Source organism: Botryllus schlosseri, chromosome 5, assembly GCF_051294905.1.
Source record: "Botryllus schlosseri isolate E-star chromosome 5, Bs_hap1, whole genome shotgun sequence".
NCBI classification, from domain to species: domain Eukaryota; kingdom Metazoa; phylum Chordata; class Ascidiacea; order Stolidobranchia; family Styelidae; genus Botryllus; species Botryllus schlosseri.
The window spans coordinates 9,833,382-9,856,031 of record NC_137240.1 but is presented as its reverse complement, the minus strand read 5'-3'; the positions used below and the strand labels follow the sequence as shown (position 1 = coordinate 9,856,031).

Here is a 22,650-nt window from a genome sequence, read left to right as displayed (position 1 = left end):
AACGATATCAATTTCATTGATTGGTTAAATAAGCATCATTCACTGACTACCTACAACGTATTTCGCTCTTGATGCTGTGTGATTGCGGGTCAAGCTCACAGCAGAGAATCACCAAATATTCACAAACGGAAAGCTAGATACTTCGAGCAAACTTTTTTAACAAAGCAAGAAAAATTTTCGAGATTGTCAAGGTGCTTGCTCGTTAAGTAATGAATTTTTTAAAGGTGCCAGCGCCATGCATAGATTGGCCCGCAGTTTATATGCAATACATTTCAAAGATGACGTGAAAATTGTAATACATGAAAAATATTTTCACAGTGCAGAACCTACCAAGGTTCGTTTGTGAACGTGAACCTCTAAATTTCTGAGGTTCACACACAGAACGCGAACGTGAACCTCACGTTCACACCATCCTTAGTGAGCAGTCGTTTGAAAGTTTTTTCCTAATCTGTATATAGGCCTACCAACGGGCTCGATTTTTCTCACTAAATATGGCTAAGGGACACGAACATATGGGTTCATTTTACTCTACTATATATTTTACAAATATAATCCGACATATCTTGTGCATGATATTTGAAATACATCCTAGTGTCCTAATAGAAAAGGTGTGCTTAGCAAATAGTTTAAATTGTTCTATACCGGCCACTTTGTAATTTTGTAATGACATTGTATAAATATATTTTATAAATTAACCCTCACTCTCCCATCACTTTAACTAACACATCCAGTTAGCCGCTTTTGTTAACAAAGTTATTTACTCATTTCAATTAAAAAAAAAAATAATGCTACCACGCCGCGATAACAGCTTAACTTTCGGCTCGGCCCGCCAAACTATTTTTGTTTCTCATTTGGCCCGCCAGGAAAAATAATTGCCCACCCCTGAGTTACAGAAATTAGTCTCATTGTTATCGCAATTACAAGATAACGGTATATTCATAGAGTCGGTTTAGGCCAGGGGTCGCCAACTCAAAACGAGTCGCGGGCCACTTACTAAATTTTGTAGCGGCCGCGGGTCGCATTAATTCTATATCGATATCAAGTAGTCAACCACGTTTTAAAACTCTACGTCAGTACCACGCTGTGCTACCTAACATAGGCGATGGGTATAGTGAAAACAAAAGAAGTGATATTTTAGGGAATGAAAATACAACAAAGGATCACTGTAATCAATTTCATTTTATTTTGAACTCTGAGCTGTGAAACGCTTTTGGAGGCGAGCGAGATACGTTACTAGCTGAAAGACCATCTTCACGTAAAGCTTGATCAAGTGTGGAAGCCCTAAGCCAGTGGTTCTCAATCCTTTTTAGACATGCCCCCCTTTATGATACTGAAAAATTACGCGACCCCCTTATCGTGATATCACAAAATGCAACCATCATGCTAGTAATACCAACGGATAGTTTAATGGCATGGAAGATTACGAATGTTGATGAGAGAATTTTATAATATGAATTCTGGATTATACACAGAGCAATAACTATACCTATATGAATGCGAGGTGAATCGCACGGAACGGGAAAAAATTTTCAGTTGACCGCAGCTTCGCGCCCCCTTCATCTGCTTTCAAGCCCCCAGTTTCAGTACTACTGCCCTAAGCCACTTTCTAAGCGTCTCGGTCTTGGTAGTGTTTGTACCATTGCACGTCAATTTCATAACATTTTAAATTGTTTTCTTAGCTTTCTTCCGAAATCTCAAATCAAGTCGCGGGCCGCAGAATAAGACCTCGCGGTCAGCGTGTTGGTGACCCTGGTTTAAGCCGTTTGGTCATGACTTAACGATGTACAATTACGCTCCTTGCATTTTCGAAGTCATCATCCTCCACCAGCTCTACCGCTAACTGTGATCATGTGGGAGGAGAGACGATGAAATTATATAATAATATATGGAAGAACCAATATTATTGACATAATTCATTCAAATCATTTACCGACCAGATGCATGTAGTAAGTCCTGGGGAAGCGAGTGGCGCAGTGTGCTAAGCGACGCCGTCACGACACCAATGGTTCTTGGAGGTTATCTGCGCTCCTCGTCGCCTACCCCGCTGTGCTAACAGTGTGTGGAAAAGCCCAGAGACAGAGTGAGCCACGCTCTTATGAAGTCGGCAGCCGAGACCCCAAGACGAAGTCGTCCAATGAGAAAGCCAGAAGATGCATGAAACTGAAGATACTGAACCGCCAGTCAATGAAACTGTTCTGTACAAAGATCTGTGTCATGACGCACAAGGTCTAAACGGCGATAAGCGTCACTGTTAATACATGTGTGTGTAATAATAATAATGCAGTAAATTCTCAGAAGTTGCATCGATTACCCTACGGTGGGCTCAAGATCAGTGTTTAGTTGGGCGGGAGGGGGCTGAAAATGTGGCTTCGGCCCTGGTTACAACACACAACCACATACTGCTGACCCGAATCGTGACCACCTCTAGTCGCGTGTTAGGTGTGATGTCATATTGATTTTCCTCATTTTAAAATCCGCTAGTGGGCGCTAAAGAGCGCTCGGAATTTGAAAATACAAAAATATCGTAACCCTAAACCAAGTGATAGGCTACTCTGATCAAACCTTGGACAGCAGGCCTATAAAACTGAGTCCGATATCGTAAGCACGATAGGAAGTAATGGCAATTAAGATTTATGGGTGTTGGAATCCGTGGTCGAATAGAGTCAGTTTGCGAGATTTAGTCGTATTTCGCAAAAGACGTAATTACTGCCTAGTTGTGGTTTACGGTGTTTTTGGTGTTGTTGTTTTTTACACCGGGCTGATATTCTTGATTATGATTCAATACTGCCTTCTTGTGGTTCTACAGTTGACGTTGGATACGATATTCGATCATTACGACGTTGTCATTATCATATGCAGGGTCAATTCCATATGGAAATATCTAGATCTAGATGGCCAATTCGCCCAAATTTAGAGCGATCGAATTCAATTCATCTTCGAAATGTAGTCAGAGCTAGTCACATAGTTTCAAAAACACCTCGCCAAATTATTTATCATGCTTGATAATAAAAATAGTAAATAATGTATATCTGAAAAATCCTGCAATAAATAATTTCAAGTTCTAATCTTGAATGGTAACAGACACAAATTTACTGTTTCGTCAAAATCAAATTTGACTGGAGGTGAGGATATGACATATAAAAGCCTTGTTACTCGTCATTAGATGTTTTCGTCAACTATTAAACGTGAAAACGAATAGGTCGTCTCAAGAGCAAATGCAATTGCAATTGCAAATGCGGGTCCGAAAAAATGTGTAGCGGAGAAGCGAATTCGAGTGGAAGCTGCTGAACAATATAATTAAAATGTGTTTCCGCCCGGGCTCGAACCGGGGACCTTTCGCGTGTTAGGCGAACGTGATGACCACTACACTACGGAAACGGCCGCGAGATACGAGAGAATTGCAGTATTAAATAGCGAAACTGATAAACAAACAATGGTGTGTTTATCATGACAGTTATTAGGGTATTATTCCACATTACTACGAAATATTTTATGGTTAATGCCGTCTGAACTACGACCAGTTCAGTTTATAACGCTCAGTACTCCTAGCAGAACACGCATGCATCGCCTTGTAAATAATGTGTCATGGGTTGATGAAAATATAAATGCCTACGATTTTTACGATTATCAACCGGTAACTGTAACTAGCAGTGGGCTGAAGTCGTTGGTTCGCTTAGAGCAGTGGTCGGGAACCTATGGCTCGCGAGCCATATATGGCTCTTTTGGGTATAAGATATGGCTCTTTGCCAAATATTTATTTTTGTACTGAATTGATCAATATTGCAGCGACTTGTTGGCCAGAATATTTATTCTCGTGGCAGTTATAAACGTGTGTGTGAGAGACAAAGACAATGCCGTTTTCATGTTTAGGGTCTAGGACACTCTCTTTTCAAAATTATCAAATTCAAGTTACAGTCACACCGGCGGCCAATATCATTCGCATCTGACTCGAAATCTTGTTAAAAGAGCATAGCAGACATGGCGACGCCCATTTTAAAACGCAGGTTTCAAATACACATTGTCTCACTGATATAAGGCGAGAAATGAACTGTTGTGGATGTGACATTCACAAGTACAAACTCGAATTAGAAACAGCGGCATAGCTATCCACGTTCTTGATTGGTAAGTATAGCCCTGTGTAGTAACGGCGATAAAATGCATGTGTGTAGCGCAACGTTATGTTACCGCCGAATACTTTGAGAATTGAGAAGTCGATAAGTATTTCGATTTTCGGAATCAGTGTGACAGTCAAATTCGATTATTATCAGTTATAATAAATTCTAAGCTACTTGAAAAGCTTGGCCCGTCTGTGCCTTACCTCTCGTTTCGAGCTTTATTTTAGAACAATAAATATCAATTTTTACAGATAAAATATGGCGCACACGAGGAATCCCATGTCGTGAGTTCGAATTAGTGCTACCATGACGTCACGAATTTCCAATTGTGACGTAACAGTTGATTGGCATGTATGGCTCTTTGGGAGTTTAGATGGAAAAAAATAGGGCCAATATGGCTCTTCGGTCAAAAAAGGTTCCCGACCACTGGCTTAGAGCAAACACCACATTCTGTAACTATATACCAACTCGCGGTACTATTCGAATGAATCTTCCTTCTATGTTAGGGTTGCCATACGTCCGGAATTTCCCGGGCATGTCCGGAATTTCACTGTCCAAACCTGCGCCCGGGAGGAATTTCAAAAATATGCCAAAATGTCCGGAATTTTGAAGACTTCACGTAGGATCATAATTTTTTCGTAAATCAACATGTACCGTTATTTTTGGGAATATTTATGCTACATGATATTTTCTTCGCGCTGCGCTCGATTTATCATCATATTTATTGACTTTAATATGGGGACTACCACCCTCGCAAAAACTGCAATGAAATATAAATAAAAATAATCTTCATTTACTGAAATAAACCTAATTGTAATAGCAATTATAGGAGAACGGTATATTCCTAGAGATGGTTAAGGCCGTTTTAATGCTTTATTCAAAAATAATGGTTCCAGACGTATGGGTCGTTGCCTTTATTCTGGGGTTCGCGAAGATGTTTAACGTAATCAGCTTCCAAAATCCGGGCAAAGGTGCTGACATTTTTTAATAATCAGCTCGTCAAATTTTGATCTGGGTAACGGAACATTTTCAAATTGGAGATTGAGTCGCAACCAAAAAAGGCTGGAAACCACTGGATGTGGGGTGTTTATAAAGCTCCGTGGTGCGCACCGGCATAAGGCTGATAAACAATCTTATCGGTGTGAAATGAATATGACTTAACGATGTACAATTACCCTGCCTGTATTTTTGTAGTCATTATCCTCCACCAACTCTACCGCTAACTCTGATCATGTGGGCGGAGAGAGGATAAAACTATATAGTAATATGGAAAAGCCAATATTATTGACAGAATTCATTCAAAAAAATTAACTACCAGATGCATATAGCAAGCAGACTTGGACAACTAGATAATTCTAGTTATCTAATTTCACTAAATTAGAGCAAAATGCCAGTAATCTCATTCTAATCTAATTTGTGAAATGCTTCTATGTTCTAATTCTAATTCTAATCTAATTTGTTAAATCCTCTTATGCTCTAGTTCTAATTCTAATCTAATTTGTAACTTAATTGTTCCTATGCTCTAATTTTAATTCTAATCTAATATATTGTTTTCCTGAAAATACCTCTTTGTCCGAGGCATAGTATTGTATAGTATATGTACATTTTGCAAGTATGGATGTAAAATGTAAAATTTAAGTAGGCATAGTTGGTAGATCCACCACCATCGACTTCTTTCTCCTGATATAAGAACATGAATCCGGGCGAGGAATATGAGGCTGTTCATCGGCGGACGGGCTCAGCAATCTTACACGCAAAAGATGGTTATCAGTAATACTGTTATGAAGGTTGTTCGTCATAATTCAGGACACGAACTTTGCCTATAGTTGAAGGATGGGTTTACGGTGCTGTTGTCTGCTCGATAAGACTTTACTATCCGTTGGCGAGTTTTTGTTCACCGGAGCACCATCAAAATCACAACACATATCTAAATCAGGATATTTGAGTGGCAAAACACTCTATTGATTTCAGGATAACCACTAAATTCTACACCTTATCGATATCAAAACATGTGTAACTCGATGCAATCATGTAGCAGCACCCACTGACATTGAATAGGATATAATTGTTGCGGCTACTTCGATAATAGTAATATGTTATATCACGATCAATAGTCACTATGCGCACGCCTCCATGCTCAGATTGCTCCCGTGTCACCATGCTCATATTTCAACATGTCAACAATGCTGATGTGTCCCCATGCTCATATGTTCCCATATCGATGCGCTACCATGTTCCTATGCTCCGCGCCGCGTGACCGCATTACCATGTTCCCCATGCTTATTTGTACCATCCGTATATGTCCCCATGCCCATGTGTCACCATGCTAATGTGCCCCCATGTTAATGTGTCCCGATGCAATAATGTCGTATGGCCTCTCGTTTTTAATAGGGTCGAATATCGGGCGACCACTAGGGCTGTTCAAAAATAACTTTTTTCTGGATTCCAGTCATTCACTGAATAAATTGTCAGGTTACCCTAAAAAACGATGTACCCCAAATTTGGTTCAATTCTAACAAGTATAAGACTCCGCCAATCAAGGAAAATCCGAGAATTATCGACGAAAAACACAAATAACTCCGCTTCTACTTGTTGGAATTGAGTCAAATTTGTTTTGCATCGTCTTTGAAGACAGCTCAACAACTTCATGGGGTTGGCAGAAAAATTTAATATTTTTTTCTATTTTCCCTAATAAATTAAAATTTTTAATTGGATCTGCGGAGTCTTATACTTGTTAGAATTGAACCAAATTTGGTGTGCAGCGTTTTTTAGAGTAACCTGACAATTTAATCCGTGAATGGCTGGAGTCCGGAAAAGAAAATTATTTTTGAACAGCCCTAGCGACCACTTGTCTGGTATCAGCCCGGATGAATAGCAAGAGAAAATCAATTGTTCAACCCCTAATTCCTTCAAGGGTGACTTTGGTTTTTCGTACGGCCGATTTAAAGCACCGCGCTCTTACTTCTAAGCGTTTGTAAAACACCTCTCACTCAGTTCGGATGTCAAGTTGGAGCCTTGATAGGCCTCCAACACCATACGTAGATATTTTGGTGTCGGCTTCGACTCAAAAAGAAACGTATTGCTGTTTCAAAGAGGTGGAACGGGGCCTACGATACTAAATACGATACTTTAAGTAGGCTCGGGGCCTACGATACTTACGGCCTAATATGGCACATTACACTTGCAGGATATAAGAGGCCGACGCTTACAAAACAGACATCACGACTGACTCAATGATTGTTTGCGATCTCACTTCTCGATACCAAACGCCTCGCCATATACAAGTCTAATGAAGTCGTATAACAGTCAAAATTAGTACTTTCAGGTGAAACAACCAAATTAAGAGCCAAGTGACAGCGTCGCAACGTATTTATCCACAAACGCAGAATAAGACAATGTAACGAGAATCCCCCATTGGGCATGTAAAAGTATTTTATTGCATGGTAAAACGAATCCAAGCACGTAAAAATGAAAGTAATTCATTTGGAACTACTCTGAAAAACTTACATGAAGCTTAGCCATAGAAGTTCTGCAAGTGAAATGAATTACTGCAGTACGCAAACTACGTCTTGCTGCTCAACTGCCGTTTTTTAAAGTCTGTCGCAGCATCTTTTCTCACAGAGGCATTTACCAGCTTCTGCTTTTTATTATAATATATGTTCACAATGATTTTGCTCGCCAATTTGAAAGCTCGATCTCGATGATCACAACATGCAAAACTTGAGCTCCCCCGCCCCACCCCCCCCCCCCCCAAAAAAAACGATGCAAAACATATTGACCAGCTTCTCTCACTGCAACTTGGGGGGTTAGAGCAGATGATTTTATCAGACCATCTAGGATTGAAAAACTGGATGCAACAAACTTGGCGAGTGGTTCTGAGGGAGCAAGCAGTCCCCCACGACCGAGCAAGTCGAAATAACGTGAACTTGCGCCACAGGACTCAATAAAAAAGGACTCATAACATATTTGACAAGACAATTTTTCGAGGACCTCCTTAGCAATGTACCCATCCACAACATACGACACCTCCTCGTTGTCAGGACATAGAATTGATTCGGTAATTTCAATCGCCACTTGTTTGAAATGATCAAAATGAGTTGAACTTGAAACACCAATATCATGCTCCAAGTAGTTTATCTTAATTTTTCAGGATGAAACGGAGCAGAATTATCTTTTCAGGAGGAAAAAATGGAGTAAAAATGAATTTCTTGCCCCGGAGTAAATTGTTTCATATGCTCTTTACAAGACGTACAGAATCGAAAAATAGATATCTTTTCTTGGCGCAGGATGGATGATGAAAAGAGAACCCATCATTTTCAGGGTATTTTTGTCTCTTAATGCAAATGCTTTAAATTTGAAGAATGATTATCCGACACAAGTCCTCGAACAGCAACTCTATGGCGATTGAGAGTAGCAATGCAATCCAGCAATTCCTCTGTTAACCAAGTTCCTGTAATTTCGTCTCTGGCAGTGCCTTCACCAGGACTGGTTTTTCCTCCAAACGTAGTCGTTTTCGCAAGCAAGAGTCGGTGCTGTACTTTGATTCAAAGTGCAATTCACAGATTACAGAATTGAGAGTGTGTTTCCAATCGCGCCTATTCACAAAAGATATTCATTTGTTTTGTAACTCTGCATCGTCAAATGGAAAGTGAAACGACGAAACTTTTTGTTCAGTAGTTAAATATCCAGATTTACAGCCGTGAACACAACATTTGTTGACCATTATCGTTCAATTATACATTAAGCCAAGCCTGCATCGTCAAGCATACATATAATATGTCAAAATTCACTGTCATAAATGCCGCATAAAATACCACCACGAATTCTAGCCGATATTAGTTTGTTTAATACTGCAACTAGTGCAACATGAAGTAGTATTTCCAGCTACATAATTACCTACCTAGATGCTACCGGATGGTCAAAACGGCTCCTAAACATACCTCCACTGCAATCGTACAGAGTTGTTACTACACTAATAACTGATCGTGAAATCATTAAATAATAATTCTAACTTGGCGACTAGCTCGAAAACCTTGCCTCAAAATGTGAATAGCGCAATCGCAACTTTACAGTAGCCTACCTTGTATTATAAGTAGAAGACGGCCAATACAGCAGCATATAACCACATGCAACCGTCTAGCTCAGGGGTGGGTAAACTACGGCCCGCGGGCCGCATGCGGCCCGCAACATCGTTCTGAGCGGCCCGCGAGAGTCTAAAGAAACTTTCTAAAAATATTGATAAAATGCGTACTAAAAATCGAAATAATGCAGGGACTGGATTAAACTATTTATTAGTAGGCCTATATTTCACCAGGATAATTCTAAGACGGTGGTTCTCAAACTGGGGTGCGTGAAAGCATCAGACATGGGGCGAGAAGCTGAGCTAGGCTAAAAAAATCGCGCCCGCGCGATTTACCAACAATTTCATAATTGTTGCCCTGTATTCAGTCTGAATTTCACATTTAAAACTCTCTCATTCCTAGTCACCTTCCATGCCGTCAGACTACCCGTTAGGTTGCTAGCAACCTGGTTGCGTTTTGTGATATGACGATACGGGGGAGCGAAATCTTTCACCATCATAATGGGATGGGGGGCGTGTCTTAAAAAGTTTGAGAACCACTGTTCTAAGGTAAATACTTCTTATTTTATTTTTTATGTTTAATTTCTGGCCCGACAGGCCGATCTCAAGGCCCACGCAGTTTGAAAGGGTTCAACTGCTAAACATCACAGAAATCCTAAACGAGATCGACATAATTCGGATCACGAGTGGGATTTCAGATTGGCCACTCCAGTTTTAAATATTTCAGTGTTGTGCTAATAAAAAGCCGTTTCGCGCGTGTCTTAGGTAGATTCGTCCTCTTTATGCGTAGCATTGGGGCATTTATATTTTACCTGCACATAGTGGAAGCGTGTTTGAAGCTAACATGGTTATAATTCTGTGTGCATTGTGTGTCCTGGAAGTGGAACTGAACCAAAAGCGAGATTAGTAAATCTATGAACAGATCGCTGCTCAAAGATTTAAATTCCAATCCTGTTCTAAGAATCGGGACAACCGACTTTCATCTCTACAGGTTTGATAAACTGGTTATTGAGGTCGACCAGCCTATGAAATCTCGCCACTATCTTTCTGAGGCGTGTACGATATCATCAAAACAATGTTTGTTTTAAATAAGCACATATATTATCTCCATGTCCTCAGTATATAATCAAATACCAATATTACGTTTTGGTTTATAATCCCATTTTATATAGTGCGGCCCGCGAATGGATTCAGATGTTGAATGCGGCCCGCGAGCTCAAAAGTTTGCCCACCCCTGGTCTAGCTAGATCTCGCCGAGTGAAATGAGTGCATTTTGCTTCAAGATGGGAGGCATTTAGTATTGTCGACAAGCAAAGTAAAAACAACCGCTGAGTCAATCGTGATGTCTGTTTGGGAGTGTCGGCCTGCAAGTGTAATGTGCCGTATTAGGCCGTAAGTATCGTAGGCTCCGGTAGGCCTACTTACTTAATATACTTAATACTTAAGTAACGCATGCAGGCCCCGAGAGGAACATACAAATAAGCTACTCGTCATCCTGCATGGTTCACGTGGTATGGAATTTAGATCTACCTATGGAGTGAACCCACCCGTAAATACAGGTTGGATTGTGGTATCGCTGTTGCCATTGTTATGATGCAAATTCGATGGCCTGTTATTTTGACTGTTATGTCATAATTTGTATTATTGGTTTACTTTTTCGACCTGTTCAATTCCCTTTAGTGTGCCGACAATTCTTCAAAGATGCACCCGTATAGTCTTCGAGTTTAATAAATGTATTACTGCAATGGATCTTGTAATGACAGAACTCTTCAAGTCCTGTACCACGAACCACCTACTTTTATATAAATATACTATATACACAGTGGTGGCCCTAGGATTGGGGGGGCCCTGGGCGAAACTTCCAGGCCCCCCCATATATCTATAAACACAGCTTCTGGGGGGCTCCGCCCCCCAGACCCCCCACCCCTCTAATTACAACTATTACATATATTGCATGTCTGTAAACTACGTCATAATTTATGGAATATTTGTGTTGTATGTAACTATTTACTATAAAATCAATCACAAAGTCAACAGGCAACTGTGTCATTCAAGTTCAAGATGTGATTTTCATGCGTGAAAGTTATCACAAATAGAGTGGCAATGGAAAATCAAAAAGATAAAGCTCATAATTTTTCAAGGAAACGATGACCGGATTGCAATGACTCGAGTCGTGATATTTTGGTGACTCGACTTAGCTCAGATCAAAATATAAAAATAGAATTGACATTTGACTCAATTGCAACCCTGAATAAGACCAAGAGCTAATCGATCACTAAGGTGACCAAACAGTGAATTTGATAGAACACGTACATAGAATTGAAACTTCCAATGAATGAAGAAACTATTATGACCGGACAATTGAATTGATGCATTTAGTACTTCAAAAAAGTAGAAATCAAAATGATAGGAAATATGACACCAAAAGTACAACTAAAAGAACAACTAAATGGAAACTATCATACGGGTACAAAATGATATTGGCCTGGCGTAAACTTACCAAAGCAGTGGAGACATCATGATTCATGAATACTTAAAACAACAACAACAACAATGACTTCCCTTCTTTGACAAGATGACTCAACCAAGAGGAGTTTATGGTCATCAAGAATTATTAGGCTACCGGATCACTCAACAAGGATTAGCTCATGGACTATATTTCTACAGAGAAAGAAAAATTATTTAGTCGTAACAGCTAACACAGCAAAAGTACCTACAGAAAAGAACAAATACCGGTATATGACAAATCACCATTTGTCCCAGAAATGACCTAATCAAGACATTGTTTCATGTTTATGGTAAATTTTACATTGAATGCTTGCAATGGTACCGGTTATGAAACAGCTTAGCCAGACCACCTCGTCTAAATGTCTAGAGAGAATAGAAGAAGCTCTTGAACCTGACAATAAAATGAGGTGAGGGGTCAGAACCAGGCTCATGATAATTTTCAAAATCAAGTCATACACAGCGTCAAATTCAAATATCGTTGTCGCAACACTGACCACACAAAGATGGCGAACGCCAGTTTCAAGAGGAACTAAACATTATCCAAATCTCCGACTTCTGCCTACAATTTAGTCTACATTGCTGTCACAACTTTGAAATTATATATTCAATAAAAACTCAATTTTCAGCATTCTATGTTATAATAGCTTCCATATCATGACTAGAGATGAAAATTTTTAATTTGACAGAAATAAGAGGAATACTCCAATGATTTTCATTAGCAATGACTTTAAACTTGAGTGCCGTACACAAAAAATCTAAATTGTAACTTGAATGATATATTAGATCAACTTCTACAAGATAGCTATGTACAGACCTACCAAAAATTCTATCAATATTACGATTGAATGAGCCGGAAAAGCTTGTTTTTTATCATGCGCCAACCTGAAAAGCTAGATATTGAATTTAAAAACTTGAAATTGTGATGTAGGCTATTCGGATATATTTTAAAATCATTTGATCCAAATTTCTGTCAAATCTAAAAACTGAAAAAAACAATCAATTTGTTTTAGGGCTACTGACATGGAGTTAGCCTATTTCTGAAAATGAATGAGCTGCACCAGTCACTGAAAATATATACTTACTGTATACACTGTAGTATTAATGTTATTGTAATTTTAAAGCACTGAGAAAAAGGTGTAGAATATTATTTAAAAATATCAAGAAAGTGATAATCATTCACAACAAAATTTCACGTTAGCGGATGCGATCGCGTCTCTCGCACAAATCTCTCCTAAATAAAAATTACTGGTTCGTGGTACAGAACTTGAATATAGCTTTCAATACAACATCCATTGTAGCAGTATATTTATTAAACTCGAAGACTTTTCGGGTGCCTCTTTTCAAGAGTTATCGGCACACTAAAGGGATTTAAACAGATTTAAAAGCAAAACCAAAAAGGCAAAGTATGACGCAACAATCAAAATCACAGACCATGAAATTCGCATCGTATCAATGGCAACAATAACAAACTACGAAGTATACGGACATACGGTACTATAGTAGCAGCACAATTTGTAAATAAACAATTACACGCACGGAACAACACGCACTAATGAGAAATTTGTAGGTTATAGAGGAAATCTTTCTGTCTGCATAAAATAGGTTTGCTCAACTGAATAATAGTAGACTCCAACACTTTTAAATGAAACACAGACCTACCACGCGCAATGACAGTGAACATATTGTCATCATAGTGCTGTGCACAGGCAAGGTTTTCGCTCAGATGCTGACCGATTGACGAAGCATATGCTTGGTAATCATCATAGCAGTCTGTTTTTTGCAGCCAATTTGCACTGACGTGTGAGCTCCGTGCGATCATTTACGCATGTTTTTGACCGAATCAATTTTGGGATATGCTGCTTAATACGCTCAAACAATCTTTGAGATGTACGTCCTACATACCTACTATCACAGTGGCACTTGTATTGGTAAACAACATTACTTGCATCAAAGGCAGGAAGTACATCTTTTCGAGAGTTGGGTAACAAGGGTTTCGTCGTGTACACTACATGCGTGTTAACGCTGTAGTAGCAACGGTGAACAGCCGATTTAATAAGCTTTTCAAATCGGCTAGACACGTTACCTAGCCAAGGTAGGTGTAAAAATGCCGGGCATTTTTCTGGGCCATATTTTGGAGCTGTATCCGATTTTTTCAATACCCTAGAGATGGAGCATTTTAATATGTGGTCCGGATAGCCATTTTTGGAGAGAATCAAGTGGATATCATCCAATTCGCGTGACAATAGAATTCGCGTAAAAATTAGAAGAAAAGGAGTAGCTGCCGGGTCTTCAAAATTATGTGAATACTTGGTGAGTGAATAGTGCGATACCAAAATCTGCAAGGATTCTGGGCGGGGGACTCAAAGCATGTTAATAAACCGCGTCGCCTTCAAGAGCACTTAGAAGATTTTCATCTAATTACAAAATGAATAGAGTACGGTAGTCAAAACAAAGCATGCACTTCTAATCGGTGAAAACATTTGATCTTTACAACAACATATTCCACATTGGTGCATGGATACCCATGGTTATTCGCAATATGATAACTATAAATTGCGTAAATGCAGGAGGGGCCCCGCTCATAAAATCGAAGTAAGCTCTTTTAACGTGCAAAGAAATTTGATGATCGACAACAGTTTACGGTGCCATATTCTACATGGGTACATATATATTCACAGTTATTCGCAAAATGATAACCAAAAATTGAGTAAATGTAGGAGGGCCCCCCTCATAAAATCGAGGCAAGCTCGTACAACGCGTGCAGAATTCAATGATCGACAACTGTTTACAGTACCATATTCTACATGGGTAGGCCTACATGTATTTTCAGTTATTTGCAAAATGATAATCAAAAATCGCTTAAATGTAGGAGCCGCCTTCTTAAAATCAAAGTATGCTCTTTTACAGCGCACAGAAATTTGATGATCGACATCAGTTTACAGCATCATATTCTACATGGGCACATATATTTTCACGGTTATCACAAAATGATAATAATCAATTGCGCAAATGTATGAGCCCCCCCCCCTCATAAAATCGAGGTAAGCTCGTACAACACGTGCAGAATTTAATGATCGACAACTGTTTACGGGACCATATTCTACATGGGTACATATATTTTGACACTTATTCGCAAAATGATAACCAAAAATTGCGTAAATGTAGGAGGGCCCCCCTCATGAATCAAAGTAAGCTCGTACAACGCGTGCAGGATTTAATGATCGACAACTGTTTATGGTACCATATTCTACAGGCGTACATGTATACTCGCGGTTATTCGCAAAATGATAACCAAAAATTGCGTAAATGCAGGAGGCCCCCCCTCATAAATCGAAGTAAGCTCGTACAACGTGTGCAGAAATTTAATGATCGACAACTGTTTACAGTACCATATTTTATATGGGTAGGCCTGCATGTATTTTCTGTTATTTGCAAAATGATAATAAAAATCGCTTAAACGTAGGAGCCCCCGTTATAAAATCAAAGTATGCTCTTTTACCGCATACAGAAGTTTCATGATCGACAACTGTTTACGGTACCATATTCTACATGGGTGCATGGATTTTCACGGTTATTCGAAAAATGATAACTAAAAAAATGAGGATTATGATTGACTACTTTTTACGGTACTGTACCATATCCTTTATGGATACAAAGATTTCCACGGTTATTCAGAAAATGGTAATAGTTGGAAAAATGCGCGTAAACCGGAGAAATAGTTGGAAAAAAAGCGCGTAAACCGGAGAAATAGTTTAAAAAAAGCGCGTAAACCGAGGAGGGGGGGCCCCCTTGAAAGCGCGTAAATCAACCAGGGGGGGCCCTGGGCGACCGCCCACCTCGCCCACCCCAAAAGCCACCACTGTATATACACACTATACACTATACAGTATACACTATACAAAATATATTAAAAATTAGAATATTCCTATTATTCAGCAAACTCGATATTAAATGGATATATCAGGAATGGTATTCATACAAATCAGGGAATGGCCACCATTGCATGTAGTGGGCATTTGGCAATTAAGTTACCATTTTCGTAAATTCCGATTAGAGTGGGGGAAGAAAGTTGCGTGCGCTAAATAACCAACACGTGTGTGTGACCGTGATAATCGATACATAAACGTCGAATCATCACAAATGCATCGATGTAAACAATGGACACTATACCCCGGTGTAGTAGAGTATAGGATACCGGCTGGTTGAACGTAATCGCATCAGGATTTATAGTACTGTACTATAACTTGCTTAATGATGCGATTTTATAACCCGCGCCGCACAGGTACGGCGCCACCAGGATTGTAAGACATTTACGACTACGGAAATATAAAGGAGAAAGGACCAAAACGTATCCTGCGATAAACAAATTTGGTAACATAGGAATTACGACATTCGGCCCGCGTACGGAAGGCCGACGCCTAGGGATCGGTCATTTCGTCGATAACTCATTTATTTGCATAGTGTAATGGTATATCATTCACTGAACTGTGCCAACATAAGCCAGAAATTGTAGTGCAGACTATATATTGCAGAATTCAAGATACTCTTAGTGGTACAAAACTTCAATATACAATTCAATATATAGTGTATTCAACTATTCATATTGAAATGAACCCGATTATTTTCATCTGACACTCGTCAAGAGTAATCGTCAGCAACTATAGTAGAGAATTATAGAAAGAACATTATATATCAACATTCAACAATCGTATCACCAAATATGATGGCACCGACATGACATTTCGAACAATCGAGGCTGAGAGATCGCAGCTCATTGTACTATTTTAGATGATACGAAAACTCGTTCTGCTGGCACAAATGTTGGGCGAATTCAAGATGCAAAGGGTAGATAAATTCTACGATTACGCTTGAATGAATCCGTTCCAGACTTGTACAAACTATGCTGGATTCTCAAATGTCTCAACTAGAACTAGAACAAACCATCGGTATCACGATTCACTACAAATGGTCATACGGGTTTTCAAGTTGTTCGGCAACTATACTTTTCAGTGTGCAAATGGAACTCGAACTCGAACTGTACTCACTTTCAAAATCCCCAACTAGAACTAGAACTTGAACTACTCATTTTTCGAAATACGCAACTAGAACTTGAACTATGCTAAAATAAATTGTAGTTAGTTGACCGTATAACTAGATCGGTAGTGTGTACTGTACAAATCTGATCCGCGCACTATGTCTCCATTTCAGGCCATCATTATTGACATATATTGCATGATGATTGATGATTGTGGTCTCTTTTTGGGTATTTCAGAGATGAAATTAGATGCCTAAATGAACAGTGGTCTGGTCAACCATAACAGAGGAATTCTTTTTCACGGCGCCAATATTGTTGTAGTAACCAAGACCTATATGTCAGGGTTTCTGCGCACAGTTCACCGTGATTTATTAGGAATTTATGGATAGAAATGACCCAATATTTCCCGATTACGGGTCGATCACTATGATACCTATAGAAACGACGGGCATGTCATGAAATGTCCAGCCATTAGAATGGTTGTAGAATACATTCCATCGGGAAAATATATACTGGGTGAAGCAGGATTTAGGGGTGTTTGTTGACGGAAGATCACATCACATGAATTATGTTACCTTATTTGGTATGTCGCGGATATAAACTACAACCAACAGACAGAATCTACGTTTGAACTCTTCTCGCACACTCACACGTTCGTAGGATATGTTTACAACGCGTGACAAAGGCAGCTTCTCCTACGCGGCCTACGGACATTCCAAATATAATTAGGCACCTCAGTAGAATGAATATATTTGACGATACGAGCACAAACGCCGATTAATGAATGAGTAGTGGGTGTTATACTAGTAAACATTGTCAATGTCATGACCTTCCAGCACCTCGTAATCCCAAAACATTATACTATGCTATGTAATGTTAATAGTATGCTTGTAGTTAGCCGTACAAGCTACCGTTAAGCAATGGATTGGCAAAATATGGTAAGGATACTATTTCCTAAAGACTCCGTAAGTCATGTCGTATCAACTCAACAACACTGCCTTCCGCATTTGGACAAATAACGACATCAGAATTCTGGGCCACCCACACAACTAGAGAAGTCGCTACAAGCAGTGCCTCTCGACGTCATAATAAAAAGTCTGCGGTGAGGCAAAAGTTCAAATGAGGACGCATCGCCAAATGAAGCATTTTCGATGCGCCTATTCAGTCAAAAATAGCATTTCAAGTATTGCATGCCACAGGATAGGTTATGTATCAAGTCCTGAATTATCCGTGTCATGTCTGCCGTTTAGGGTCTAATAACGTACATGATCTTTCAACTTTAACCCGAACCTGATATCTGTAACAAGTAGCCCACGCAATTACTTGTGGTATCACACATTTGGCAAAAGGAGAAGCACATTACAGAACTGGATATAGCGACATGATTGACGTGTGCAAGTTCTTTAGGTAGATTGCGGTGCCGAAATCAACCGCGTGGATTATGTTTCACGTGGAATTGGAGTGGTCCTGATCCTCTATTTCCGTCGATTGTTTGCAATAGAACTATCCAAGGATGGTCGTCTACTCTTAAGGAGGTAGTTTCGACGACTTTCTATGCCGTTCATCATCCCGATTTGTCAACATTTTGGATATGGTCGTGTTTCATTGTGCGTTCAGATTGAATTCGTTAGTGACATTAGGATATTGTACCGTACATGTAGGCTACGGTTTTGTACACTGGTACTAATTTACTGTATAGTGAGTACGCCTTTGCTGTACAATGTGTACATACGTTGCCAGTTTATGTATAAATTATAATGTATATGTGCGTGTGAGTGTGATGTCAGTATAATTTTAACTACATTTATTCATAAGACTGATGACTTTTCAACTACCGTACTACGCCTGCGCACCAGTTCGTCATTCCAGCAAGCCGGGCCGAATCATAAAGCATGGTTAAAGTGCAGTCTCCAAGTCATTTAATCCGAATGAGCTCTGGGATACCAACCAGCGCTGATGCTTCTGCACAACTCGTACCGTAATTTACAAACTTCGCCGGGCCATAAATAAACTTCCACCCGTTTGATGATGACGTATACCCTTGTAATGACCCGCGATATTTTGGGATTATAACAGGTTTAATAACAGTCGAATGAAAGCCTGTCGGCGGAGAACAGATTTCATCGCTTCTTTCGCCCTTGAACATACTCAACATCACCGCACAGTTGGTTACCACAAGTACCCACTAATTGGATTCTTTTTGGAGATTTGACGGATAAAAATATAAGAGTAACGTAATTTTACGATTCATAATTACTTCCTTTTTGGTCTATGTATAACTTCCGTGACGCGTACAAAAATAGTGAATATTATGATTATGTTGTATGATATTGAAATCCTTGTTTTAAATCGAAATATGATACGTCCAGCATCAGAACGTTTAAAATCGGATTGGCATCTATGCACCTACCTCGAATACTTGAAACTTGAGATTCGACTCCACGATATGCCTCTCGCATTAGCGAACACAAATATGACCTTTTCTCTAGCTTACGAAGTAAATACTTACGACACTCCTAATACAAGTTAACTATAAAAGGATGTTTACACTGGATGTAATCCATCTTCAATACCGGGCAACTGATGAGAAGCATATTGACGACTCAACTGTTCAGTTAGATGACGTTCTCCCTTGATATTTGAGGCATAGCCTATTTGCAAAGTCGTTTCAAAGTTTAACGTAATATTTGTTTGTCATCGTACAGCCCATAAGGAAGAAGAATGATCGCAGCTGTGACGAATGATGGCCATATACGCGAAGAAGAAAGTAGACCTATTTTTAAAACGAACTGAGTTCTCACAAAACAGTACGATGATGGACTAACATATTGTAAGTAGGGTTGCATTTAAAACAAAAATCAATTTAAAACAAACATGCTTAACACATGTTTTAAAACATGTTTTTCTTTTAAGCCATAACGTCACGGATATTCAATTGTGACGTCATAGTGGATTGACATTGAAATATAATTGAAAATATAGGGTAAATATAGCTTCTTCGACAAAATATCTACGTACTATAGCTGTCGAACTGACTATTTTGAGGGTTCCAACCATCCCATATCGTATACGTCGGCTATATTGGGTGGTAATTCTACGTAGGCTCATACGACATATTTTTGGAAAGTATTTACACAATTATGGCATGAAGAGACCTTTTTGGGTATATAAATTTGATATACATTTAAAGTAATATATTCATTGCACAAATATATTGAAACCCGAATCTTTTCGAGCTGACACACTCTTCAGTCTTCAGGGGCCATCGTCAATGAATGGAGAATTTCAAAAACATGCATCTGGCTACATTGCATACAACCAATTATGACGTCATAGAGACAAACAACATGAATACAGGCAAACCGCGAGCGCAGCAACTGGCCAATTTTCAGATTGATTAAAAATTTCTTCTGCTGACACAGCAGCGCGGTCGGTGGATTTGAATAAAGATCGATTACGGCAGGGGTGGCCAACCTGCGGCCGTAGGAGGAAATTTGTGCGGTCGTGGACAGTGGACACGTAGTTCAATTAGCATGTGTTTGCGGCCGTCGAATGCAATTTGAATTTACGAATTGACTCACGATTTCTTGAGAGATTTTATCTGATCTTGAAATTTTCTTCGCGCTGCGCGCGATTCAATGTGATCTCATTTTTTAATCTTAATATATAGTATCGCCCTTCCAATCAGCGCCCACCGCCCACAGTACATATTCGAAAAGAAGACCAAAATTATGCGCCCCACATAGCAATACAAACTCGCAATCGTTTGCTCCTAACTATACTAACAATCCTGATGGGAGGTCAAGTAATAACGGCATACAACAAAGTGACTAATAACAATTGGCCCACCCGAAGATGCATCATTATTTATAACTTGTCTTAAATTTTAGAAATCACCCGCTCCATCAACTTTACCAGTGAATCTGATCACATAGGTTAAAAAAGGATAACAGTTTGATGGTAATATATAAAAATACTAATATTAATGACGAAATTCTTTAGTGAATCTTAAAAACTTTCGCTCTTTACGCGACTATACAGTACACAAACACACTCCCGTAACATGGCCAGATCGGCCACGCAGTCACCATTCGCGACTCTGCAGCGTATAGTAAGCCTAGCTTAGTCCGGAGTTCACCGGAAATGTCCACAACTTTTAACATGGTTACTTGGCGTCCAGCTAGTTCATTACGACTATGCCCTGGAATGCGGCCGTAGGCTACATAAGTAGTCGAAATGCGGCCGTGAAAGGAAAGAAAGTTGGCACCCCTGGATTATGGCATGATTTTACAACTTTTTTTTAAGAGGGCCTTTGTTTAAAACATGTTGTAAACAAAGTGTTTTAAACAGCCATATGTTTTAAATGCAACCCTAATTGTAAGAAGGATCTCGATTAGGACAGGATTCAAGATTTTGAATATCACCAATGATTCAAATGTGAACCAATAACACAGTGAAATAAGCGGTTGTGTTGCTTACAAATCTACTCAGAACTCATTTCACTAACAAACAGCTCATTGAATGGTTGTAGTAGCAGTACTTAACTGCAGACATACCATTATATGGTTGCTCCGCTTACATCCCAATTCGTCTACGTGCCTTTATTGTTTTATTAGGTACAAGGAGTCGGGTTGTGTAATGTGTATGCACAGTTTAAATCGAGAGGGAGGTAAGTCGTACAAGATCAATCGAGATCCGAATTGATGTTGACATATATCTTCTCTTTGAAGTTAGGAAGAAGCCCCATTGGCACACCGATATCCCATCATTGTCTACCTTATGCCTCAAGATCAATCCACTGCAGTGATAATTAGGACGACAATAAATTTAGTAAAAGTACATCAGTAAAGTATAATTTAGCCTAACAAGTGCTTATTTCATCACACGCACAAGTGATACAAATAGCTCTATATTGCCGGATATTGATGACAATTAACACGCTCGTTAGACAGAACTGCTAAACCCGTCTAGACCAAGAACCCTGATCATCACACTTCTATCGTCACCTTCGTAATTAAGTGATTGTCACCATACGGCGAACGGTCGGTACTTCTAGTCTATGATGGCACTAACTCAGCAACATATACATAATGAGATTCATGGCTTATGTGTAAATCAGACTGTTGTTACGGAAAATGTGAATGGATCATTATTGCTTCCATCGCACCATAAAATTATGCACGGGTCATGATCATGTTTCATGAAAATAATTTTCATTCATCGCACCAAGAGATGCAGTTGAAACAAAGTTCTCTTCACGATACCGCATCCGAAATTTTACGTTCATATGTATATAAACTAGTGTCCGAATATTTGATTCGGCGAACTGTACAGCTCAGTTCGAGGCTGATAAATGCATTCGGTTTATAATAACGTATACTTGGTGGCTGGATAATAATTCATTCCTCTTGCCACAAGGCACGGGTAGCTGTTTTGTAATTCCATGTGATATAATTACAGTTTAATTGGCGAAATGCACCTACCGTATTATGGGAAACATGTTCTATATTTTATGAGACATTAGGCAATAATTTGTTTCAACGACATTACCTGGCACAACATACCGATGCACGTCGCTCGAATGCGATGACATTGTCCCCGTACCATTCACTCGATACAAAATGTAAAAGCTATATTACAGAACATTCTTCCCACCATCGGAATATATTGATAATGGAAAATAGTGGTGAAATGAAGGAATGCGTTTATATAACCGATTTATGCAATATATTTTGACTGAATAGTCATACTATTAGGAAACCTGCACCCCGTGTAAACCTACTTTTGCATAACCAGATATAATGGAAGTTGCGTCGGACGAACGTCTCTACTTCATGAAGCAATAGCAATTCATAAAACACACAAAAGTGTGAGCACTCCTTATAGATAGACGGGTCAGGTCACGCACCGGT

General features: G+C 39.3%; 1 protein-coding gene and 1 non-coding gene across 2 annotated transcripts in view; both read right to left on the bottom strand.

The window, feature by feature from the left end:
• The window catches only part of LOC145439700 (uncharacterized), a 215,890-nt gene that overhangs the window by 142,530 nt on the left and 50,710 nt on the right, over positions 1-22,650 (bottom strand). The gene's annotated exons all lie outside the window — the stretch shown is intronic.
• Trnav-aac (transfer RNA valine (anticodon AAC)) lies at positions 3,306-3,378 on the bottom strand. Its single transcript has one exon. It is a non-coding gene; the product is annotated as a tRNA-Val (tRNA).